This window comes from Cydia pomonella, chromosome 2 (assembly GCF_033807575.1).
Source record: "Cydia pomonella isolate Wapato2018A chromosome 2, ilCydPomo1, whole genome shotgun sequence".
Lineage (NCBI taxonomy): Eukaryota > Metazoa > Arthropoda > Insecta > Lepidoptera > Tortricidae > Cydia > Cydia pomonella.
The window spans coordinates 12,185,313-12,212,705 of record NC_084704.1 but is presented as its reverse complement, the minus strand read 5'-3'; the positions used below and the strand labels follow the sequence as shown (position 1 = coordinate 12,212,705).

The 27,393-nt window shown below is 36.3% G+C and overlaps 1 protein-coding gene and 1 long non-coding RNA gene across 4 annotated transcripts in view; both read right to left on the bottom strand.

Annotated features, from left to right (window-relative positions):
• LOC133534402 (rho guanine nucleotide exchange factor 17) overlaps positions 1 to 27,393 on the bottom strand; it is a 197,358-nt gene that overhangs the window by 71,025 nt on the left and 98,940 nt on the right. The window lies entirely within an intron of this gene.
• On the bottom strand, positions 254 to 27,201 carry LOC133534408 (uncharacterized). Its single transcript, XR_009802017.1, has 2 exons — positions 25,867 to 27,201; positions 254 to 3,097 (listed from the first exon to the last, which is right to left on the bottom strand). It is a non-coding gene; the product is annotated as an uncharacterized LOC133534408 (long non-coding RNA).

The window sequence follows — 27,393 nt, the reverse complement described above, 5'->3', positions numbered from 1 at the left end:
CAGCGGTTGAACAAAAATGGGTTTCGATAATATTAAAGTTTTTTCTTTTTTGATATGTCATTGGGAGTATGTTAAATAATACTTTGGTAAAAAGTTAGAAATTTTAAGGTTGAGCTTTCGGTTATATTTAAATATTTTAATTTTTGCTAATAACTAAGTAAATATAGAATTAAAGTTACAGAAAACTTTAGCATATCGAATAACACTTCAATTTATGTACAATTTTCAGTTTTTAGAAATCTGGAACAGCTGCTTTCTGGTAAACGTAAAAACACGAGTTATTTTGTAAATATAGAATTAGAGTTGCTGATATTGCAAAATTACGATATTATCGATCAACTTAGTATTCTAGTAAAAAGTTAGACATGTAGACAATGTGCTTGTCTAGATATTGATTTCAGGTTAAGCAGTATAGCTGATATTGAATTAAAGTTTGTAGAGTTAATAATAATCGATCATCAACAATGATCTCAGTTACTAAGCAAAAATTTAGAAATATAAAATCACGGCGACACTCATTACTGATATGTATGCATTCCTTGCTTATATAAATACGTTACGTTTCAAACGCGCGGCAAGTTTGCGCGCGCCGCGCGCTGTGGCAGGAGGCAGCGAACAACGGTAGTGGGGAGCGGGGTGCCCTTGACTGCGTCTACGGTCCATCAAAAAAATTCCTAAAGCGTGTTTTAAATTAATAGCAATGGAAAATTGTTATTTTGTTGTTACTATAATAGGTATTGCCCGCGGTTTCATTCACGTAGAATTCGTTATCGCGTTACATGAATATTATTTATTTATTTAAACTTTATTGCACAAACAAAAAAAAAAACACAAATGGCGGACTTAATGCCAAAAGGCATTCTCTACCAGTCAACCATTGGGTCAAATAGAGACAAAAAAACACATTCTCATACAGATGACCACCCTTCCTTGTACCATTTTAAAAGCCAGTTGCAGCTTTTCTTTCCCGATTTTTTTCAGATGTTTGGACTTGGTATTTTCCTCGCGATAGTTATTTGTTTTAAGGGGAATGTTGTTGTTAACCGCTAATGCTAATATTGATAACCGATAGTTATATAGAGATACGTTATAAGGTATATGCACCCTCAAGTTATTTATTTCTGATAAGAAACAAATGTGAGACAAAATTCACAGTGATACATTTCAAATAGGTTGCCTTGTAAGATTGCGTACGGATAGTTTTTTTGTTTGTTATTTCATCGTATGATATATCAAATGAAAGCTTATTTGAAAGTTGCCGTATTAAAAAAGTTGGTCCAGTTAATGGTCGCCTAGATTAACCGATTTTTATATAAAATGTAGGCAACCATGGACTGGACCAACTTGTTAAAAAGGCAACCTAGTACAGTTAGTAATATAGTACCTGGGCGACCGAGCTTTGCTCGGTTATAACTATTTATTGTAATATGGTGGTGATAATCTACATAAACTTAAAAAGTAAAATGTGAACTGACAATTATTATTATTTACAATCGATTTTAACCTTACAGCACTTGTCACAGAGTAACGCCATCTATTGTCGATTTCTCTTAATACATAGGTCATTTTTTTTTTACTAAATTAAACTTGTGTAAAACAATAAAAATTAAAAAATTATATATAAACTTGAACATATAAAAAAAAACAAAAGTTAGTCACCGGGCGAGATTCGAACCCGTAACACTCGTTTAGCAGTCCGCGTCTTAACCCGCTGGACCAGACGGACAGTGGCCGGCAACACGAAATTAGTCACCATATTCTGCGTCGAAAGAAAAACGCATGAAAACTCGAAAACACGCGTTTTCCCAAACATAAGACTAATCTAGATAGATTGTATACCCACAAAAACCCCTATATACCAAATTTCAGCGAAATCGTTAGAGCCGTTTCCGAGATCACAGAAATATATATACAAGAATTGCTCGTTTAAAGGTATAAGATAAAATAACTTTTCTTTTGATATATCATGTGACGTTTTCGTTTACACAGTAAAAGCACAGTGTAAAAAGTAACAGTGGGCCGACGCCTTTGATGTTTGCGTAAATGCCGACACCGCTCAAGGTCTCCGTACCTACCTAGGGTTATCACAGACTTACACAACTGCCCAAAAGAGGATGGAAATGTTTTTAGTTTTCATGTTGTATGATGTATGGTACTAATTTTACAAATGACGTCCATTTTGGAAATAAAGATGGCGGACGTCACTTTTTTGAAAAAGTCGTCATGGGTGTTGTTTTCTGGGTTTTTAGGGGTGTGGATTTCAAAAATGGCATCTATTTTGAAAATAAATATGGAGGACGCTACTTTTTGAAATGGGTGTCGATGTGTGTAGCCGTGATATCAACCACCTTTAATACTAAAATGGTCTCTATTTTTGAAATCTGCACCAACAAGAACCGCCAAAATTGACGTCATTTTTGTAATTGGAACCCCGAGGAACCTCGGAGATGACACCCATATCGATTTTTAAGAAAAATTAATGTCCGCCATCTTGGATTTCAAAATAGACGTCATTTTCGTAATCGGAATCCTGAGGAACCTCGGATATGACACCCATATCGACTTTTAAGAAAAAATAATTTCCGCCATCTTGGATTTCAAAATGAACGTCATTTTCGTAATCGGATCCACGAGGAACCTCGGAGATGACACCCATATCGATTTTTAAGAAAAATTAATGTCCGCCATCTTGGATTTCAAAATAGACGTCATTTTCGTAATCGGAATCCCGAGGAACCTCGGATATGACACCCATATCGACTTAAGAAAAAATAATTTCCGCCATCTTGGATTTCAAAATGAACGTCATTTTCGTAATCGGATCCCCGAGGAACCTCGGAGATGACACCCATATTGATTTTTAAGAAAAAATAATGTTCGCCATCTTGGATTGCAAAATGGACGTCATTTTCGTAATCGGTACCTCGAAGAACCTCGGAGATGACACCCATACCGATTTTTAAGAAAAATGAATGTCCGCCATCTTGGGTTCCATAATGGATGTCATTTTCGTAATCGGCACCCTGAGGACTTTCAAAAATAATGAAAACATCAAATACTACATGATACAAATACAAACAGAAGCAAGAAACAATTTCTTGCTTTTTAAAGTCTTAAACTACTCATAATTTCTTAAAATAAGTTATAAAACATGTCCGCCATTTTGAATTTGAAAATTGATATCATAATTATGTTATATTTTTGTTTACACTGAGACAAATAATTAGCACATGTCATATGAAATATTTTAATTGTGTGTGTTTTTTTTATTTATTTTTATACTACGTCGGTGGCAAACAAGCATACGGCCTGCCTGATGGTAAGCAGTATCCGTAGCCTATGTACGCCTGCAACTCCAGAGGAGTTACATGCGCGTTGCCGACCCTAACACCCTCCCACCCCTCGTTGAGCTCTGGCAACCTTACTCACCGGCAGGAACACAACACTATGAGTAGGGTCTAGTGTTATTTGGCTGCGATTTTCTGTAAGGTGGAGGTACTTCCCCAGTTGGGTTCTGCTCTAGATCTGGAATGACATCCGCTGTGCTGTGCCCTACCACACAGAGCCAGATGACATTTACAATGCCCATACCTCTCTTATAATGCCTGTGCTAAAAATGTGATTGCGAACTACCTGCAATAACTATACAGTACCTGGGCGACCGAGCTTTGCTCGGTTATAATTAACTATTTATTGTAATATGGTGGTGTATAGGTGATAATCTTAACTACATTCTTTTACTAAATTAAACTTGTCTAAAACAATAAAAATTAAAAAATTATATATAAAATTGAACATATAAAAAAAAACAAAAGTTAGTCACCAGGCGAGATTCGAACCCGTAACACTCGTTTAGCAGTCCGCATCTTAACCCGCTGGACCAGACGGACAGTGGCCGGCAACACGAAATTAGCCACCATATTCTGCGTCGAAAGAAAAACGCATGAAAACTCGAAAACACGCGTTTTCCCAAACATAAGACTAATCTAGATCGATTGTTTACCCCCAAAAACCCTCATATACCAAATTTCAGCAAAATCGTTAGAGCCGTTTCCGAGATCCCGGAAATATATCTGTGGCCCTAGTGAAAAAGAGTACAAGTCTCTGGCAGCGCAGGTGTAAAGGGGTGTAAGTTCCACGTAACACTTATGCCCTTATACACCTAAACTGCCAGAGACTTGTACCCTTTTTCACTAGGGCCACAGATATATATACAAGAATTGCTCGTTTAAAGGTATAAGATAATTAGGCATTAAAACACTCGTGTGATCTTTTTAAGAAACTCACTTCGTTCGTTTCCTAAGCCCACACTCGTGTATTTTAATGCCTTTTATTATGTAGCAGTAACATAAACTACTAATATATGTTGAAAGTAAGTACAGGCGGCTAACACAATGGTACCAAAAGACAAAAGTTTTGAAAATGTAATTTTCATCATCGTCACTTGGCTGTACATTTGAGGGCCTATCGCGAACCACGTTCGACGTGTTACCTCTCTGTCGCACTTGTAAATTCGTACGTAAGTATGACAGGGAGGCAACACGTCGAACGTGGTACGCGGTAAGCCCTCTGATGCCACCTCCATTAGTCTTTTGTACGCCGGTATAGCCTTCGACTCAATGTATAATCTACACTTTTTATGGAAACGTAGTTCCTCCTTCCCGTAGAAATATTTAACTTTCCCATCACCAAGAAAGATTATTTGCTCGCAGTTATTAACTGCTCAATTCCTCGTTTTTTCTCTGTTACTAAGTCAGTACAGTACACATATCAAACATTTTTCACTCATTTTGAAGTCATAATAACTTTTATTCTATAATTAAATTCATGTAATGTCCGCATCTAATTTATGTGCACGATAAACAAACAAATGAATGATTTTAAAGAAAAGACAAACAGCGCTTGCGAAGCTGAGCGGGGGGCGCGGGCGGGGCGAGGTATCTATCGCTCACTAGGTCGGCTACGATAGGCTCCCGCGCGCCGAGCCGACATGTTGACGGACCAGCGCGGCGTGGTTATGAATTTCGCGCCTTTTTAAGTTGATTTTACTATTACAATGCAAGCTACACACAGATATTTCTACCTTTCCATAAAATGGCTGCATATATTATTTTATAGGAATAGACTTATCTCTACGGACTTTAATTCAATATTAGATCTTACAGGACAAAAAACGCATATTAATTGTAAAGCACATATCCTACTCTTCTAATTTTTTGCCTTGCCTATTAACTTAAGAATTTAGATATGATATTGTGGATTTTTCAAACTTTAATTCAATATTGACAAAATAATAAGCTAATTTGAGTTTGACAAAGTAGCACGTTGATTTTTTTTCTAAAAATTTGATAGCATAAAGCCTCATACATATTATAAAAGACGATGCTTAAATTTTGTACTTTAATTCAATATTCAAAATTCATCAATAAAAATACATAAATACCTTATTTATATCTAACGCTCGTTCTAAATTTTCTTCATATATTACAAATATGCTTAAAAATATGTCCCATACCAGATAAACATCACTTTTCACTCTTTAGAATTATCGAAACTTATAGGGCAAAAATCCGGTCCCACTATTGGTCTATTAAACTTGTTTTAGAATAGAGATGATGACACATGCTGAATTTAATATGTAGTAAAATAGAAAGCAAATGAACAATTTATCACAATAATGTAGATAATTAAATAATACATACATATGTGCAAATCGTAAAAAAAAACCGGTCCTGAAAGTATAAAAATTTAAGATCTTTTAACTTCCAAAAAGGAATAAAGTAAGGGTACCATTCAATTCCTTACATTTTATCCAAACAAGATTGTATAGCAACTATATACATACACGCAATATTTAGGTTTAACTTTATTTCTCAAAGAAATATACACTTCACTTAATGAAAAAATTTACATAGAATACCTACGAGTATATTTATCTTGAGTTACAAGAGCATCACATATTTCACCGACAAAATCGCAATTTTCTTGTTTTCAATACTTCATGATATGGACGTCACGATCACTTTTCGTTTCGTTACGAGCATTTCGCGAGTAAAGTACGACTGTGGGACTTTGACCATCATTTCTGACTTTTGCATTGTCCCATATATGTTAACGGCACCAATCATGGGACATTTAAGAGAAAATTTGGAGTATTTTTGATATTTTACCGACTCCTGTAAAATTTATACCGCTTTAAAAGTTGTATGGCCATTTTGTCCTTTATTTTTTCTATACGAGTATATTTAATGAAAGCTACTGCAATTGGTTTCAATATTGTTAACCAATTAAAACGTGTTAAAAAGTGTTTTTTTGCTCCAGTCACGAAATGTATGGCCCCATTCATTTTCAAACGAATTAATATTATTATTAAAGAAAAATTAAACTTAATGAGCTCTTTGGCTCTTATTTATGGTAAAATGTTACCAGAGATTAAAAACTGAAGGTAAATATTTGTTTTACAGGATTTGTCTATACCATCCCATTACTGGTGCCTGTTGCATTATATGGGTGTTTACTATATACATTTAATCCTAAAAACAAACCTGATCAATTGATACTAATAAAAAATTATCATCTACATCTAGTGACATGGTATGGCCACTTTACAAAAAGAGAAGAATAATTTATTGGTATCAAATAAAATTAATAAATATTATATAAGATTTAACAAGAAATTTCATGTCCTTATTACACTACCGTTAGGGATTGCAATCCGGTCCGGCGGATCCGATAATCCGGCCGGATCCGGCACTTTTCAGGAGCTACCGGATCCGGTAAAAAAGCACCGGATCTGGACCGGATCCGATAAAATTAAAATAATGCCTAAATACGGCATGCGCTGTGCGTTTTAGAAGAAGAAAAGGCGACGGATGAGAGGTATGAAGTTGAACAGAACAGTACCCCTAGTGTAAATTTGATGGGCATCATAACGTGACGAACGCGTTTGCGTTAAGTCTCATTTTGTATAGGATTTTGAGTTTCCAAAACGTCCCGCTTCGCGCGCTCTTTCTAAATCCAATACAAAATGAGACTAAACGCAAACGCGTACGTCACGTTTCGAAATCGAATTTATTTACACTAGGGGTACATAAAACGAATGAAAAAGTTTAAATTTAGTGAGATAAAAATATATTTATTATGACGATGACTGGGAACAGGAGAGGATTTCTTCTTCTTTCATATTGGTGGCACGATATGACGATTACATAAATACTGTAATAGAAAGAAAAATTAAAGGATGGAGATGCCATGGAAGGCATTTTTAATTTATGCTAAAGAGAAGGTTAATGTTCAAAAAGATTATCTTTTGTCTTTGCAATTTCATCCAATCTTATGTAGTTTCCTTCATCTCCTGGTACGTGCTACTCTACGTCTAGCCAATTCTTTATTTGATCCATGTAACTTTTCTTAGGAAGTCCCTTTCCGCGATGGTTTTTAATCCTACACTCTATCATTTTTCGCATGAGATCGTCGTATCGCGTTTCGTTCCCTATAATTTGACCAATATACTTTTCTGTAAATTATTTTTTTTTAAATCATACAGTTTACTACTTTCTCGGACAAAAAAATTAGAACTAAGTAATATTGGAGCGCATTAAAAGTAAAATATCTTCTTTTGTTACTAGAATGGATGTCAACGATACAAAGAATTCAATCAGAGAACAGTTACGAAAACTTGTCCTTTCAAGAAGTTACATTTCCCACCCCACATCCCATCACCAGGCTTTAGAAACTAATCAAATTTATAATTGTAAACGGAAATTTGAGCACTTGCAAATAGTTAAATATAATAAAAAACCGACTTCAAATTTTATTTTTAAAGTAATATTCACATTGTAACACTTTTTACTACTCAGTTCTATTTTATTGTTAAGAAGTTATTTATTAACTTCAAATTATAGATATAGGAATACTAATTACGCAAAAAACTATAAAAATATGTTATTTAATTAACTTGAATATTCCTATACCAATCCGGATCCGGTCCGGTCGGAATCAATCCGGTTTGCAATCCCTAACTACCGTACATCAGCTACTCAATAACAATGAAACCGATTCCTTTGGTGTGAAAATCCTCAAAAACATCTTACCTTATTTAGAGTGTATTATATAATCCCTATCCAAAACACACAAAAGATAAAGGCATAAACTCTAAAAGAAAATAAATGTGAAAGGATGAGCTAAGTAAAATCCATCACCATTATCAATTTATCAGTTAGCTACGAGAGATGATTCGATCCTTCCAAAAACGCTTTTTAAAGCATCAAGTACATTACGGTAAGCAGTAAACGAAATGAAGGGCCATCACCCACCAACCCCCAAAGTGGGTATATAAAGAAGGACCTAGGGATCAGCAAAAAAATTAAAGTATCGATACTCGATGGCGCGAAGCATCGTATCTTATTTTGAAACAAAAGTATCAATTCCTACTCTGACAAAACATTACTTCTGTTACGTTTTGGGGTAATTATCCTATCGAAAGGTAAGAAACGAAACAAAACGGTGATATTGTACATAGGTCACTATAGTTCGTTTTTATTTTTGCGTTACAAAAAAGATAAACAATATTGACGTGTTTTTTTATTGAACATTATTGAAATCACTTTTTCAAGATTTGTTTATATTACTTATGAAAGCAAAAGAATGTAAATGATCGTAAATGATTGTATATGATTTATATTGTTCCATATTTGCTGTAACTTATTTTTCAAATGTGTTATTTAATAAAAATACACATGAAGATCGCTTACCTTCTTTCTAATACTAAAACAAAACGAACTATAGCTAAGTTCTGCAACAGAGAAATATGCAACAAAGAGGTGGCCTATAAAGAGAATAAGAATAAGATTTGTTTATTTAAAAGAAAACAAATCTTATTAACATTTAAAAGATATCCTGCGGCCCACACTAGGCTATGCCTGTCTCGTGGCAGCCAGATTCGGTTTGAAAAAAGAAGTTTCATAAAAAAGCTCCGGTAAAATACAGCCAAAGATAAGGTTAATTAAGAACATTATATATTACTGGTACAAAAACATGTCAGAAACAATAAATAAAAACTTAAAATTACAATGAATCTATCTAATCTATACAGACTATACAAAAATAAAACTACACTAAACTAAACAACATCTAAAAAATCGGCCAAGAGCATGTCGGGCCACGCTCAGTGTAGGGTTCAGTAGTTACTCTTCCGTCACAATAAGCTAAACTGGAGCTTAGAGTATAGTAAATTGTTAACCAAGGGATGAAACGGTACGTTTCACGCGAGTTAAACAAATAGGCTGCATAATCAGTACCTAATTAAAGTAAGTCTTTTTACTATGGGAGAAACTTTTTGCGATAACTCAAAAACAGCTAAACTGATCATGTCTGCTATAGTTTTTATTTAATGTCTTTCTTAAGCTCTACTTCCACGATTTTTTTCATATTTTTTGGACGGTTCAAAAGTTAGAGGGGGGGGGGGGGGGACACATTTTTTTCTCTTTCGGAGCGATTATCTCCGAATATATTCACTTTATCAAAAAATGTTTGTTGCAGACCCCTATTAATTTTGAAAGACCTTTCCAACGATACCCCACACTGTAGGGTTGAAGCAAAAAAAAAATTCACCCCCACCTTACGTGTAGGGGAGGTACCCTCAAAAAAATTAAATTTTTATATTTTATTGTACGACTTTTTCGGCTTTATTGATTTATATATCCGCGCCGAATTTCAGCTTTCTAGCACTAACGACCACGGAGCAAAGCCTCGGACAGACAGACAGACAGACAGACAGACAGACAGACAGACGGACATGGCGAAACTATAAGGGTTCCTAGTTGACTACGGAACCCTAAAAAGGCCCCTGCGGCAAGGTCCCTCAAGGTCTGCTGGCTGCGTTACCCCGCTGAACTGCCAGACTGATGCGTTGAGCGAGGTAACTGCCAGCTCTCCGGTCCCCAGTTGCGTCCCTGAGTCTCTTTGAAAGGTCTCTAAAGAGCCTCAGAGCGCCAGGACCCCACGGACCCAGGGTCTCGACACCGAACGGAACAAAACTGTATTCGGCACCGAGATCGCGGTATTTCCCCACCTTTGCATTTTCAGCCGCCTCCGCAGCAGCTGCCGCCCTTACCGAGGTTCCGTGGAGATGCGACGGGGCTAGCGTGTCCACGCAGGTTGCATCCCACACCAGCACCCGCCCCATACTCCTCGGAATCAAGGACATCCCGTCCCGTCAATATTTGATAATAGAGAGTGCATAATGGGGACTAATTTCGAGTAACCGGTGTGAATGATCTTAGAATTTTGATTCAGAATTTTGGATATAATCAGGAAAACTTTCCTCGAATATTGCGGATCCTAGAAGGCAAAGTGTACGTCTATCGAGAATTTTAATATTGGGTACCAGTTGATTGAACCTCTGTATCATTGATTGAACCTCTGTATCAAACTATTGATATCGACACAGGTATCTGGAAATTAAAGTTTGCATTTATCAAAATTTAACGTTAGACCGATGGATCTGAATTTGTCATTTATCAGCGAAAGGTCGGCCAGTACTGAGTCCAGGTTACCTCCTAGAGTCCCATCGTCCAAATACCACACATTGAATTTTGATGACAATTTTTGAACTAAAAATTGCCGGCCCCTGGGGATCTCCCTGCTGGCAACCGACTTCAGATGACAATTCGTTCGAACGATACATCAGCTTCGATGGATCCCCATAACAATGTAGTAAGTAATTGTATATTTCAGGAATGTGAGATTTAACCTCAGAAAGCAAAGTATCCCGGTTTAAAGAATTGAACGCATTCTTCACATCGATTTTCAGTAAAACCTCACACTGACCGGCCTCCAGATAAGACCGAAGGGCATGCACAGCAGCCTCACAACCTCCTCTGACCCCGAAACCTAATTGAACAGGTTCAAAAGCTTTTTGCAACTTTGCCAAAATGTACCGAACTGCAATTTTAGACGCAAAATGGCGGAGCGTTGAACCAACAGCGATTAGCCGTACACCTCCGTCTTTTTTAGTAAGTGCAATTAAATTTTCTCCGTATATAATGGGTACAATATCCGGGTGGATGCCGCCCGAGTACATAAAATTTATTAATTTAACAATACATGCGATGAGTTGCACGCCTGCATCTCCCACAGACGGGCCCGTCAAATCTTTTAAATGTTGAGGAGCCAGGCCGTCCAAGCCAGCTGCCGAACCAGTTTTAAAAGAAAGGATGGCGTTGTAAACATCCACGTCTTTGATGTGCAGGCATGACTCGGTCGGTACCGGAGGATCAAAGAAAAAGGGGGTTACCGGAGCAGTAGGATGCTTAGCCTGTAGGGCCAATAGAGTGTCAGGGTTTTCCGGAGACAACACATCACTAGAGAAAAGAAGGCGAGCGGTTCCCTGAAGATCACCGTCGCTGATCTTATTTTCAATATTTTTTTTCCAATTTAGGGTTGACGGACGGCCTTCTTGTACAACTGGCGGGACAGAATGGGGTGAACAATTATTTTGAATTTTTTGCGTCAATGATAGATTCTGATCGTCCTCCTCTTTGTTTCATATTTGTCTATTGCAAAACTTATCTAGTGACCTATGTAAGTACACATATATTCATAGTGCGATATATAGCTATATATGCGACATACGAAAAATACCTGCACTATGTCGGTTAATTTCTTTAACATTGTCATTGTCACTATTCTCTGGTATAAAACAACCGCTATTTAAACGGCGGATATTGGCGATCGTTATACTGGCTTGTCATTCTTTTGCAGGTTTAACTGCAATGAAATGAAATGCGGGGAAACCAGAGAGGGTTGACCAAATCACATTTACTAAAAACTGTTACTGATTTCACCAGCTAATAAAAATGATGGAGTCCATCGATAAGTATCGATACCGCTAACAGTACCTAAAAATATCGATACTTGTTGCGAATCTTAGCTTCGGGCCCTTTCGTGAAGCACGTATTGTGTTACCGGTTAATTATGTAGTTATTACTGAAAGAAACCTTCATAAATGCTTCGCAGAGCCTATCTTTCTAAGTATGCTTATTAATATAGGAAATGTGATAAGCTTGTTTTGTTTTTCGTCAAATGATATTCCCAAGAATCCGAAAATATAATAGCCGAGGTCACCTTGAAGTTAAAGTGTTATGTATTGGTAATTAAATAATTTGATGCTCGAGCAGGTTTTCGCAGTATATCAATATTCATATGATCTGATATCAATGTGTTTACAATACATATACCTAGTGTTATGTCGAATTTATACACATGACACATCTGTTCAATGACATTTTGCTATTAGTGTTGTTAAAAGACTAGTCTTGAAGACTTTGAAACCTTAAAGACTCGCAAACCTTGAAGGTTCAAGCGTTGAAGGTTTGAGCTCAAAAACGGTTCAGAACCTTAACGACTCAAGCTTTTTATGACCTTTTAAGAGTAAGTTTTTAAGACTCGGGCTTCATAGAGAGCTCAACCTTTAAAAACTCGGGCCTATTGAAAGCTCATGCCCCCCGAATGTCGAAGGCCTGAGTCGAGCGTTAAGAGCCCAAACAATGAGCGTTCTAGGCAGAAAGTATTATTGTGTTTTTTTTTTAAAGAATATAATGAACCTAACTACGTTACCAATTTGTGTAGTGATTAACAGATCGGAAAAAGACTGATGTCACTAATAAAATTGATCGCAGTCGTACTGTTTATCCACTGCGATAAAGTCCAAATATTTTTTTCTTTTTTCCCCTATTTCACAAAAAAATATATATTATTTTTTAAATTCTAATGACCTCAGGGTTACGCTGTTAAAATCGCTCGGGTCCCTCACGGGCACCCTGTATTACTATCAAATATGGCATAGTTTGATCTAATTTGTTAGAAACTTTTAAGACTTAAATGCTTCAAACCTTATAGACTTAAACCTTCAAACCTTAAGAGGCTTTAAAGCTTGAGGCCTAAAGACTCGAGGTTTCTGTGATCGTAAGCAGCAACGCGAACTTATTAATTTGAGGCTTATACGCTCGAAGCTATAAGGTTCAAGGCTTCTAGACTCAACAGTCGCGACTCGAGTCTTGTAGTTTACGCCTCGAAGCTTAAATTCACAACACTTCGCAACACATTTTGCTTATAATTTCAGAAATAAAGCCTCAAAACTATTACGATGCATATCCTCCTCCTCCTTCTCGGGTGTAAAGTGCGTTGGCGTAATTTGAAAACACAGGAAAACAAAGAATCCTCCGTAACCGTAATCCAAATCACGCGTAATATTTTTAGTGCTAGCAACTTGTTCCCACTCTGATTAATTGTGTCCCGTCGTTCAGAGGTCAATCCTCACTGGAAGTGCGAAGTCGTGTACTACGATCAATTTTGTTACTGGTCATATTATTATGATTGTTATCTTCTTGAGGATTTTCAATATTACCCCATCTCCTATAACTTCTTTTAGAAAAAGATACTATAGAAGAAGATAAGTGTTATAACTACAGATGGGTAGGAATGAGCAAAATATTATTAATATTGAGTATTTTAATTTATAAAAAAAGGTAATAATCAGTGAGGGGCAATTTGTGATAATGCGTAGTTAACAATTTTGTCTTAAATAAGAAGGTATTTACTTTAAACATATGGAACTCAAGTTCTATCGATGTTCTAGATAACTTAATTTCGCGCAAAAATGTGTGTTTACGCTGCACTTGCGAGCTTTTATTTAGGGTCTTCAAAGAAAATCCAAAAATTGCTCAACCGATCATGTTCAAAGTATTTTTAGTACTCTATTCTACGGATAATGTCCTAATATTTTTTCATATTTTTTTTACATTGGTTCCAAAGTTAAAGAGGGATTAAAGGCAAAAGCCTTTAGAAACGGTTTTTTTCCAAAAGTATTTAACCCATTTATGATGTGCAACACGTTCGTGTTTTCAGATTTTTTTTGTGACACATAGTTATATGTATAAAGTGCCCTCTCAAAATATATTTCTTACAATTTTTGTACTTAATCCAAATTTATATGCCCCTTTACTTTAACTAAATAATTTATACCCACCAATTCGTATGACGAGTAAAAACGGGTATATTGAGTAAATACTGAGTATAATACTCAGTATACCGGTGTTTATTTACTCACTACCCATCTCTAGTTATAACCGACAACAAACGTATTAATTTCAAATTTTATTTCGTTTATTTAATCAAAGTAGGACTGTTTTTCTCGCCTTAGGATTTACAACACGTTTCCATTCCATCTTACCCCAACGCACACATTATGCATTATGTTTATATAGATTAACATAATAAATAATAAGTTTAAAATTCTCAAAGTTTCTAAATCCTAATTTTAATCATAACAAAAAAACTGGTCATGATAAAAATTGACTTAAAAATATTTTCAAAAAAAGGACCTTAAATTTTTGCAAGGGCTCTTTTTATGTTTTTTTTTAAGTTGACGCTCCTCCGCTTGTATTTTTTTAATAATTAACGTAATGTTACAGTGAGTGGTTAATGAAGGTCTGATTTCTCTGGATGTCACGGGGTCAGTAAGGTCGGGCAGTTCACGTTAAAATGTAATTTTCCTCGGTTCAAATTGGGTTTAGCGACGGCCGTTCCTGTGTCATTTTACTACCCTCGCCTCGGTCTATTTACACTGTCATCCGTGCTAATTCAGAACATATTAAATCAATTCAGAAAAGGGTTTTGGTTTGGTGTGTAAATCACATAATACAATGAGTTTCTGGGATTTCGATGGAATGGAGGATTTTTCTACTTTGATCTTTTGATTAATTTTTGCATTTTTTAGAAACAAAATATTCCTATCTTCACCACCATGTAAACTGTCACTAAAACTGTTGAATTGAGCATCAAAATTACTTTAACCTAAACACTCTTATGTTCGATACTCTTGTTTACAGCTTGTGTGATGCACACACTTCAAAGTAGATAATACTTTCAATTTCAAAAGAAGTCAGAATATGCTAAAATCCAAAATAAAATGCATCATAAAGGTATAGTGTGTAACGTCAATTTGTATTAAATAGAACTTCTATATTACCAACATACATGTTTTAACTCTTCTCTGTCACAACGTTGCCGTTAAAGGAGTAGCGGGTGTCATTAAAATAACACTTTCAGTACAATCTTCACTAATCTACGTCAAGGTTCAGAATTAGACCGGCCGTGCCGATTAATTACCTTTTATTTCTAGAAGTCCGCGTTTTAACAACGTCGGGACAAGTAACTGAAGTTTGAAACTAAATTTAAGCGTGTTTAAGATGACAATGCAATGATTGGCATGCCGAACCACCTCCCAATATAATCGTGATGAGAGATCGTAGCACCATTAGAGCGTAGCTATTAAACCGTAGGCATCGTAGCGTCGTAGCAGTAAATTCGCAAGGTTGGGCTAAATTTATCCAGTCACATCTGCTACAATTTCGTTTAAATAGTGAATCTATTGTTTTAAAATTAGAAAACAACAAGTAACATAATGACTTGTCTCCATTGTAGTCTTTATGCAGTTTAATTTATGGGCGGAATTCGAATAAACTATCAGTTGAGTATAGTACACTTTTGTTTTAGACTTGTGTTATTGGCTATTCGATCGTCTCGTGTTGCCAGAATTTGCAACGTTTGTTTGTATGTAAACAAAAAGACAAGTTAAATGAATAAAAGATACAGAGCCAATAGCAACATAAAGCTTGTCAAACGTATTTTCGTCAGCAAGAGGTATTTTTGTTCTTTTTCTTTTGTGTTTATTATTTAGTACTACGGTGTAGGTGCTGACCACCTACATTAGTTTGTTAAATTTTCTTCTACATTTTGCGTGGGCACAAAATAATCTGCCACACTTTAATTCTTTTGCAAATAAACACATATCTTAAGTGTAAATCTAAACGATGCTTGGTCTTATCCAAATAAGACCACGCGTCAGTATCTTCACTCTTACTACTACTATACTCGATTCTAGGTACTATTGTAGCTGACTGTACTTTGTACAATATCTAAAATAAACTCACGATGCGGCTATCGGGAAGATTTACATGAAACTAAACAATGCAATGCAATGTAAGCAAGTTCCACTCAGTATCTCGGCGCAAGCGCATAACATAATACTCATATAAATAATTTTAAGATAGTTTCGAACACCTCTCGCTTCACTACGTTATCAAAATACTAATATGTTCAGTCGCTTCTGAATTTGACCATTCGTCCAAATCTTGATAAAACATAAAATCGAACGCCGTTGTTGTACAGTCAAGGTAATAAATATCGACACGGACTAAGTACCAAAAATATGTATACACGACCTCATTGCCTATACATTAGTGTGTACATATTTTTGGCACTTTGTCCATGTGGATATTTAATTCCTTGACTGTACTGAAGAATGATTCAAAAGAGATGTCGGCGAATGACTAACGAATCAGTACAAATAGCTACATATATGTTACGCCACACTGAAATAATTGTTTGCATATTATTAATAAAATTGTAACTATTTACCTACACAAAACTTGGGACATATAAACTAGTATTACACGTTACACCAAAATATCGCTATACAAAATACAACAACTAGGTAACATCAAAATTGGTTTTCAGATATTGATCATATTTATTTATTAGGTTCAGTCGTTTTTTGAATTGCTCAATGAGTTCGGCTAATTGTTTCTTTACTTATTATTACTCATACCTTAATTAAAAAACAACAAACAACTATTGTTCTTGAGTGAGACTAAATTGAAATCTTTTTGGGTTTCGTTTTATAAGTTTACCCAAAAACTTTTCTAAATAATATAAAACTTATTCCGATATTCTATTATTGGAGTCCATGGCATTTGGCGTGTAGAAAATTTCAGCCGTTCTGCTCGTAAATGTCGTATTTTGCACGCGATTTCTACACCTGAAAATCTGGAGAATTCGCACGCAATATTAGAATTTCAAATATGACTGTGCTCCATATGTTTAAGGCTTTCATTCATTCATTATTATGTTTTAGTCTTTACATCTTCCGCTCCTTAAAATAAAATATTTTTGTAAGCGAGTTCTAAGTATCACTTTAAGAGAAAGTGTACCTAATTATGTGATGATGCAAGTATTAAGAGAGTATTTTTTTTAAATGATGTTGATTTGTGGGTTCTAGAAATAAACACATAAAATAATGGGATGCAAATTACCTTTCAAAACAAAATATCTGTTATTCCGAAACGATAAGGTAGTATCGTTTCAACATACCTGACCTTCAACTAAAAATAAAACGAGGGTATTTTTTATTATTATTTTTATCCTGTAAAAGTTTTAAACACAATTAATTCAAATTCCCCGCTTTCAAATGTATGAAACAGTATATTTTCTGGCGGCAATAATTCTCAATACTTCAAATACTCTCCAAGTAAACACGCAACCATTCTACCTACATCAAAAGTAAGAATTCGGCGAAAAGCATTATTAAACAAAATACAGATCCGCTAAATCTGACTTCCAATTACGGCAAACCCATTGAAAAACAAACGTACCGGTATACCTAACAATTTTCAGTGTAAGAACCCGCCACGCCATACCGTAAAATACATATTAACACTATTTTTGTATCATTATTTGTAAACGCAACACCACAAATCACAAATAGACCTTTGTATTTTTAAATCCATCACGCACTTTTAGAATCGAAATAAATTCGAATTTGGAACACGGCATTCAAATTATGAATGGTTTTTTTTTTATTGTGTAAAAAAAGACGCGGAGGTTTTCCTTGGTAGCGTCACGACGCCCACCGTGCACAGTGGCGCCGTGCGCGGCACTGACTGAAAACCAATGCTACGGGCTTTCGCTACAGGAACGTTCCACATGGATGTACAAAGTTAAATGTTCGAGTCGCTACACCCTTATTATTTGTTAAGAAGATTGATTTTAGCTTGTTGCCAACTCTTTTTACAGAAGCGTCGCGTCTGGATTTACAAAGTTACAGGTTCGTTTTCCATCAGCCGTATTGTTTGCATATTATGGTTTGTTTTTGTTTGTTTTATAATATGTGGGTCGTCGTAAATAGCTGCCTATGGATTGATGTCCCTTTTGTTCGGGCAGTTCGAGTGGATTCCTTCATTAGGTTTTGATCGGCTCTGGTAATTACTAAATAGTAACTGTTGCTATTCAAGCATATTTCGAGCTTTAATAAAATAATATCTTCTAGTAATAAGTGAGGCGAATTTATTTCGATATAATATCAAATCGTAAAGGTCAAATCTTTGTAACATAATAATAAAAGAGACAAAAGTTCATGATTGGAAAACTAAGATAAATCATGTAAATTATTCTTAAGGATGAACTTATAGCATGCCTTACGGTGTATGGTTTGAAGGCTTCTGAGAAAAATGCCTCATCTATTTTGTTTTCAATAATCTAATATATTTTGCAAAGTGTAGATACTATCTAGTTAAGTAACTAACGTAGGTATAAATATCAAATAATAATTGTATGGATCTGAAACAAACGATTATTAATAATAATGAAACAAAGTGAACGTCTGTTTCATGTATTCTCAATATCGGGTCGGGCTGCAACCATCGAAATGACGATCGATAAAAGAGAAAAATCATTCTATCAATATAAGTATTTCTTAAAATATCTACTATTTTTAATAAGCGGAGAAATTTAAATGGCAAAGTTAAAGACAATTCTGGTATAAAATTCAGCAAGACATGTGGCGCGAACGCGGATGTAAAGATATCTAGAACTCTGTTGAGTATATCGAATATAACGTCATTAAACGAACTCTTAATTAATACATTCAATGCATTTCATTTAGTAACATGCAGTTAAAATAGTCTAATGGGCGTTTAACAAGGAAAAAAACACGGATCAAATAAATAAGTCGGGCAAATAACGGTAAATATCACTAAAATTGAAAATTTCAACACCGGATCCTGGGCCCTGTTCAGTTTGTCAAATCAGTCGCCAGTCCCCTCACACAAAACAAAATATTATTATACTACGGTTTGGTAAATGTTGCTTGCCGTCATCCAAGCCTGCTACGGAAACATTTGAAGTTTTTACAAGTAGCGCCAGGCCACGGTGACCCATACCGTGCGCCATGTCAATAACTTCTAATATGGATTTTTCTGTTTGCTTTTTTTTATACCACGTCGATAGCAAACAAGCATACGGCCCGCCTGATAGTAAGCAATCACCGTAGCCTATGGACGCCTGCAACACCAGAGGTATTCAATGCGCGTTGCCGACCCTCTAAAAACCTGTACATTCCTTTTTTGAAGAACCCCATACTGTAGCCCCTCGGGAAAAGCTCGGCAGGAAGCTCATTCCACAGCCGAAGCGTTCGCGGTTGGAAATCCTCTTAAACCGCACAGTACGTGACCATTTAGGTTCTAGGGTGTGAGGATGAACACCCTGCCGACGGCGAGCGGTAACACGTATGTATCTAGAATTTCAGTATAATTGCTATATTGCACTGATCCATGAGGCACTGTTTTAATTAAAAATACTTCTTTATATTTTTTTTATCGTAATATACCCTATATAAATGTTTGATACGTACGTTATTACGTCAAATTATGTTTCGTTTATGTTTAAATCAGAATTTCTTCAGGACTCACATGTAAGTCACTATTAGGCCTGCGGAAATGTTGGAGCATGACCCATAAGCTGAGTTGCTGGCCCTGAATGGGTTAAATATGACTCGTAAAAGTTCTAGTTCTTGATTATATAGTTAAAATCACTTATCAAATAGAAGAATGAGTATGAATATGACTTGAATTTTATTGCTAATGACTACTCCATAGCTCTACTGTTACATCCTGTATGTAACAGTCGAGTGTTTTGTTTTTATAATAAATTTACTTTTTTAATTGCTTAGATCGATTTTGCATACGTACCTACAATTACTTCATAACATTTGAAGGGCAGCATATTTACGGCACCGTAATGATTACCGTCAGTCTGATGTCTTCAAACATCTGTACCTATATGTATTGAACATCATTAGTGTCACGCACAGTTTTTACTGCGTACATAGGTATAAATTATATTATATTAATATATGTTGCCACGGGTCACGGTATGCTACGCTATAACGGCGCTGATTTTTAAAGTCCATTAGTAAAAAAATAACAGTTGCCCACGAAAATATACAGTAGTCCACAGTTGGATTTTTTTTTGGATTAAGCACAGTAAATAATGTAAATAACATTACTTAAATAAAATAAATATTACGTGACTATCGCACTGCTAGCCGGTTTCCGCGGATTAACCCTCAATGCAAAGTAAGCTTTAACCATAATTAATATATATCTTGCAGTAAATCCATTTCATACTAACTACAGTTTAAATTGACTGCAAGATAAATGCAGGATTTATGTTTGAAACATTTAGCGATATAAGACCGCCGGTTGTCTGGTTGTACTTTTAATACGTACTATATTATTTTATTAAGGTGTGGGAGGAACAACTAGTGGATTTATTACCTACTTAGTAACAATAGTACAAATATTAATAAAACATAAAACACATTTATATTGTATTAAAATTTTGCGGTAAATATATCGGTGTAGATTTTCAACATTTTGCCGTATATTGGTGATTGTTAAGAACTTGAGTTTTGCACAAAATCAATTTACTGTTTGTAATACTAGCACTGTGGTGTCATAATCTTTGAATACCCTGTCTTATAACGGTATTCATTATTACGATAAATAGGGCTCAAGCCGAACTGAATTTAATAAAATACCCAGTTCTGGATTAAGCCAACAATAATCTGTTTCATGAACAGATTGTTTTGAATAGCTCATTTAACTACACATATTTTAATACTAGTAGTCATTGTTGTGGTAAATGAAGTTTAAGGCCAGCTAAGTTTTTTATTCGATTTCCGATTTCCTAAGGAATATAATGCATTTAAAAGCAAATTGTTCTAAATGCTGCTAGATTACTTAAGTTTTGTACTAAAATAGTGAAACCTAGCTATTTCGACTCTGATGACTATCAGATGACTAATATTGTAACGTGACTGTCTATCTATACAATAATGCGGAGTTAGAAGATTCAATGTAAGACGGCATAAACAAACAACAAACTTACATATATGTGAAACTGAGCGGAACATGTATGCAGACAAAGTGAACTTCTTGCTGATAACTAATTAAATTAAGTAAAGTTTTTTATGTAAGATAGATCGATATCTCTAATTTAGTTAGGATATAGCTGTTGACCAAGTTAATATCAGTACCTAAAAGTAGTGCAGCTAGACCTAAATGTAGGGCTTCCCAAACTGGGCTTCGTTACGTCACGTAGTCTGATACCCTTAAACGCGAACCGTCCACTTAGTACCTAAGTACAGTCAGCAGTCAACAGTGAAGTTACTAAGCAGACCAAGTGTTTAAAATGAACTACACACTTTCTTTCTTATTTCGATAACTGATTTATATATTTTGAACCTAAGGCTCTTTTTAAAATAATATCAATGAAAAGACACACAAAGTGGCAGTGAATTATATAATTAATAGTATTTTTTTGTTACTAATTATGGAGCAGTTTATTTTTTTTTTTCAGCAATCTGTAGATAAAATACTATATAATAACAATAAAATCATATTGAGAAATATCAGATTGTTTGAGTTTTCTCATTTTTGTTGCAATGTACATTTGTAACTTTTTGTACAACACAATTTGACAATCTTCACCTGCCGTTTTCCACAATGCCACACTTGAATTTCAATTTTCACAACTAGTTGTATGCTTTTAGGAATATCATCTTAACAGTAAATTATACCAATAAACTGAAGTTCATCTTTGGTAGTCAGGAAGTCTCTCCAATCTAACTTCTGACAGAGGTTTTTCTATGGGAGACAAATTTCTGTAAAATTCGCAATTACACAAAAATGGAAATTCCATGTCACTAGCTCAAAGTGAAGTCAAATAAAAAAAGTGTAATATCGAACAAAGAAAAAACTAAGTACGTTTATGAGAAACACCTCATAAATTCTCTCAGAAGACGCTGTTCAAAAAGTCTTAGGAAACACTTCAATTCACCCTTTTATTTTAAATACGATTGTATTTAATTGTATGTACAGTCAGCATCAAAAGTAGCGGATCAAATAACGTTTCATAAGTATCTACCATTCTGTAATAGCTTAACAAAAAGTGGTATCTTTAATATAGAACAACTAAGACTGTAAAAGATATACTTTTGAACGCGAATTTTAACAATTTATCTATATTTGGAAAAGTTATCCGGAATATCATATACTTTTGGCGCGTTGTTTCATCCGCTACTATTGATGCTAACTGTACAAAAATGCGCTACTTAAAAATTATCACGAAATAAAATGAAAAATCCACATAATGTGCTGCTATTTTTATTGCTCCTCATGTAAGATTGTCTTTATGTTTATTTATTAAATTCCTCACAGGTATTTATAGTCTGTAAACAACCGATCATAAAATGTGACATCGGCATGTAACATCATTTGTTCTAGTTCACGTAATTATGAATATTCAAAACCACACGCCGCGAAGCGGGCCGTTATAAATAGACCTTTATCGAACGGCGTCAATACGTTATGGATTCATTGTCTGTCATTTTATGAAGTCCCAGGTGGAAGAGACAAGTTATACGAGATGAGGTACAACCTTACTAACATCACTAACGGAGTCAATAGCAGCATTGACTGTCCTATTCATTTTAGTAAGGTTGCCAGATCTCCCGAGGATGTGCCGTGTTGAGGGAAACTATCAGGCAAATCAGGAAACTTGAATACACGTACAGACAAGTACGAGCAAAATGCGCGATAACTAAATAACATGATTCAAATGTCATTCTAATGTCAGTGTACGTTCGAATTGGCCTGTATGTCAACCTAGTGAATAATTTGTACCATTTTATTAGGCAGGCGTATTTAGTCCATCGATTTCACCCAATAGTACATTTTAGATTCCATCAACTCTCAATAGTCTTTACTATAGGCTGGTTTTAGTATCGCGCTGACCATCAGATCGCTCCGCACCGGACCAATATGTATTAAGTTTAGGGAGAGTGCTAGAGTAAAGCTGGCTGGTCCGCGAGGACGGGTTGTCCGCACGAACATGAATTTCATACAAATAGTCGGTGCTGATCGCTCCGCACCGACGGTCAGCGCGACACTAAAACCAGCCTTCGTGCTGCCTCTGCGTGCGTCCCATGACACGGGCAAGCATCCACAGTTTTTTATACAGGGCCGTGTACCCCTTACATTTCCTTAAAGTGGCAAACCCTCTACGTCTTGGCTACTGCTCCGCGCACGCCTCCCAAATGTCCGGAATACCATTTTCCCAGGGTAAAGGCATTAATTTAACTTTGACGAATTACTTATTTCAAATTAGTTTGTTTCGGAGTGGTAGACCTTGTTTATGTATTCATTAAGATTGCATTGGATCATCAGTATGCATGTCCAGAACTGCTTTGCCTCCTAAATAGGAATGCCTCCCTTCCTTCCGCAAGGTCAGGAAAACTTTTACATCGTAATAGATCCTTTCGATTGATTTCATACATTACTGTCATATTTCATATTGTACATACACTCATCTGCAATAATATTATACTCTTCGAAGGCCGCAAAAATATGTGACACGCTCTTATGGCTCTACAAATAAGATCGTGTCAGATATTTTTGCGGCCTTCGTTGTGTAACATATTATTGCAGGTGACTGTACATAGGTATAGTCAGGTATAGACAATATAGTCAGGTCTACGAGTCAAAACTGTATATTATATGATTATTATGTATCTATATACCAAACAATTAGACTGTTACAAATACTTTATTGCAGCCCAAAAAAAAATTAAAAACAGATTGACCTTTTAAATAAGTGTAACTGGCGGCCTTATCGCTGCAAGCTATTTCTTCCAGACAACCTTAGGGTAGCAGGATAAAAAGAATGAAAGTAGAGATATGTCTCTATTTGGAAAAGTATTTCAGGGTGGTTAATAAATTTGGCGCTTCATTTCATCCGCTACTATTGATGCTGACTGTACAGAAAATAATTATTTGGAGATAAATCACAAATCGAAACTCTAACCTAAGCTTGGACCATGAATATTATAAGTTGATGAGAATTTGAAGTAAAGTTTTAAAGACACTTGTTACAGAATAATCGTTACATGAACGTTGTTGGATAGATGGGACTCCCCTCTGCTGCAACAGTGGACAAAATTCCACACTGTAGAAAAATAAATATGTAGGTTAGAATTAGTTTTGTAATTCCACTAACACTATTTTATAAGTTAAATGTAAATGTAACTAACAACTATGGATTTATGTCCGAAATAATTTTAATTTATTTATTTATAAACAATAAAACCCAACGGAAAATGAATGATAGAGAACTTAGGCCAGTTCCAGTCTTAGTTATTCGATCTGTTTCCGATATGATACTGGTTTGTCAGTGGCAAATGTGACTTTTATTCAACGTCACTTTTGACACTGACAGATCATTATCATATCGGAAACAGATCAAAGAACTAAAACTCTAATTGGCCTGTATATTTACTGAAATAAAAGTAGTGAGATAAACCTACCAGGATCGTACTCTAGTATAAATAAATAACCGGCCAAGAGCATGTCGGGCCACGCTCAGTGTAGGGTTCCGTAGTTACTCTTCCGTCACAATAAGCTAAACTGGAGCTTAAAGTATAGTAAATTGTTAACCAAGGGATGAAACGCTACCTTTCACCTGAGATAAACAAATAGGCAAATTTGCATAATCAGTACCTAATTAAAACAAGGCTTTTTACTATGAAGGGAAAACTTTTTGCGATAACTCAAAAACAGCTAAACTGATCATGTCCGCTATAGTTTTCATTTAATGTCTTTCTTAAGTTCTACTTCCACGATTTTTTTCATATTTTTTGGACCTATGGTTCAAAAGTTAGAGGGGGGGACACATTTTTTTTTCTTTCGGAGCGATTATCTCCGAATATATTCACTTTATCAAAAAATGTTTCTTGAAAACCCCTATTAGTTTTGAAAGACCTTTCCAACGATACCCCACACTCTAGAGTTGAAGCGAAAAAAAAATTTCACCCCCACTTTACGTGTAGGGGAGGTACCCTAAAAAAAATTAAATTTTTAGATTTTATTGTACGACTTTGTCGGCTTTATTGATTTATATATCCATGCCAAATTTCAGCTTTCTAGCACTAACGACCACGGAGCAAAGCCTCGGACAGACAGACAGACAGACGGACATGGCGAAACTATAAGGGTTCCGTTTTATGCCATTTGGCTACGGAACCCTAACAAGGCTTTTTACTATGAAGGGAAAACTTTTTGCGATAACTCAAAAACAGCTAAACTTATCATGTCCGCTATAGTTTTCATTTAATGTCTTTCTTAAGTTCTACTTCCACGATTTTTTTCATATTTTTTGGACCTATGGTTCAAAAGTTAGAGGGGGGAGGGGCACATTTTTTTGTCTTTCGGAGCGATTATCTCCGAATATATTCACTTTATCAAAAAATGTTTCTTGAAAACCCCTATTAGTTTTGAAAGACCTGTCCAACGATACCCCACACTCTAGAGTTGAAGCGAAAAAAAAATTTCACCCCCACTTTACGTGTAGGGGAGGTACCCTAAAAAAAATTAAATTTTTAGATTTTATTGTACGACTTTGTCGGCTTTATTGATTTATATATCCATGCCAAATTTCAGCTTTCTAGCACTAACGACCACGGAGAAAAGCCTCGGACAGACAGACAGACAGACAGACAGACAGACAGACAGACGGACATGGCGAAACTATAAGGGTTCCATTTTATGCCATTTGGCTACGGAACCCTAAAAAACGAGCTTATTTTTTTTGTGTATTTCTAATTCTGGCATCTATAAGGTTTTATATTACCTATATTATATAAAGCTGCAGCCCGAACGTTAATCGACACGAATTGTTCTCCCGGAAGGAGGCGCGGGGGGGATTCGAGTTTGGTACGGTCGTACAGGGGGCGGTCCGGTGACCTCCGGAAAAATCCGACATCCGGTCTACCGGATCGGGACAGAAAAATGTTTGACGGCCCGGCTAAACGGTGGGAGATAGTGGGGGGGTGCTCGACCAAATGTCACAGAGGACCCCGGGCAGTTTCGGAGGCCGCCATTTTTTTTTCAAAATGGCGGATTCAAAATGGCGGCCGATTTTCAAGTCGGTCCCGGCGCGCTCAAATTTCGGTCACGGAATCTCGGGGCCCTCTAGATCGGTATGGAAAAAAAAAATTTGGAAAAAATCCAAGATGGCGGACACCATGGCCACTTTTATTTTGTATGGCAACTTTTAAACGGTGACAGATAGGTGGGGGGTGCTCGACCAAATGTCATAGAGGGCCCCGAGACGAATGAAATGGCATTTAAAAAAATTCAAAATGGCCGACTCAAAATGGCGCCGAAATTTCAAAACGGTCCGAGAGCGCCGAGAACCGGTACGTGGGTACATATGGGCCCCCGCGTTCGAAAAAAATTTTTTTTTTTTTTTTAGCTTGAAAAAAAATTTGTATGGGATTTTTTTTCGAATCCCCCACATGCTAAACGGTGAGAGATAGGTCGGGGGAGCTCGACCAAATGTCATAGAGGGCTCCGAGTGGAATCTGAATAAGAAAAAAAAAATTCAAAATGGCCGACTTTTTTTTTTCTAAAACTTCAAAAAGGTCCGAGCGCTCTGAAATTTCGGTCGCGGTATCTCGGAGCCCCAATGACTCCTATGGAAAAAAAAATTTTTGGAAAAAATCCAAGATGGCGGAAAAATGGCCAGTTTACTTTTGTATGGCAACTCTCAAACGGTGCGTGATAGGTGGGGGGTGCTCGACCAAATGTCATAGAGGGCCTCGAGACAAATAAAACTGCATCAAAAAAAATTTCAAAATGGCCGACTTTTTTTTTTTCTTTTTTTAATGTTGGTCCGAGCGCGCTGAGATTTTGCATGCGGCGAGCCTGGGGGCCAAGATTACCATATGAAAAAAAGTTTTTTGGAAAAATCCAAAATGGCGGCGGACAGGGGCAAAGTCAAATTTCCAAGTAGGTTAAGCGAGCCCGAAGGGCGAGCTTCAGGCTGGGAGGCCGAAGGCCGACCCCGGCGGAGGGCCGAAGGCCCGGAGCCTTCACCCCGACCCCCAAGCGTGCAACCCCCAGTAACTAAAAGCGAGGCCGAAGGCCGAGCTGCGTGCGTACGGTGCTCCCAAGCGTTCTACCAAGTCGACTGTCTTGATAAGCGGAGCCGGGGGGCCTACGGCCCGACGGCGACGCGTCGAGGCCAGCGAAGGCCGAAGGCCGAGCTCCGCGTAGGGCCGAAGGCCCGAAGCGTCACCTGAGAGGGGGAAGTTGGAGCTTAAACACGACCCAATAGGAAAAGTGTCTTAGACAAGCGAAACGGCGGGCCGAAGGC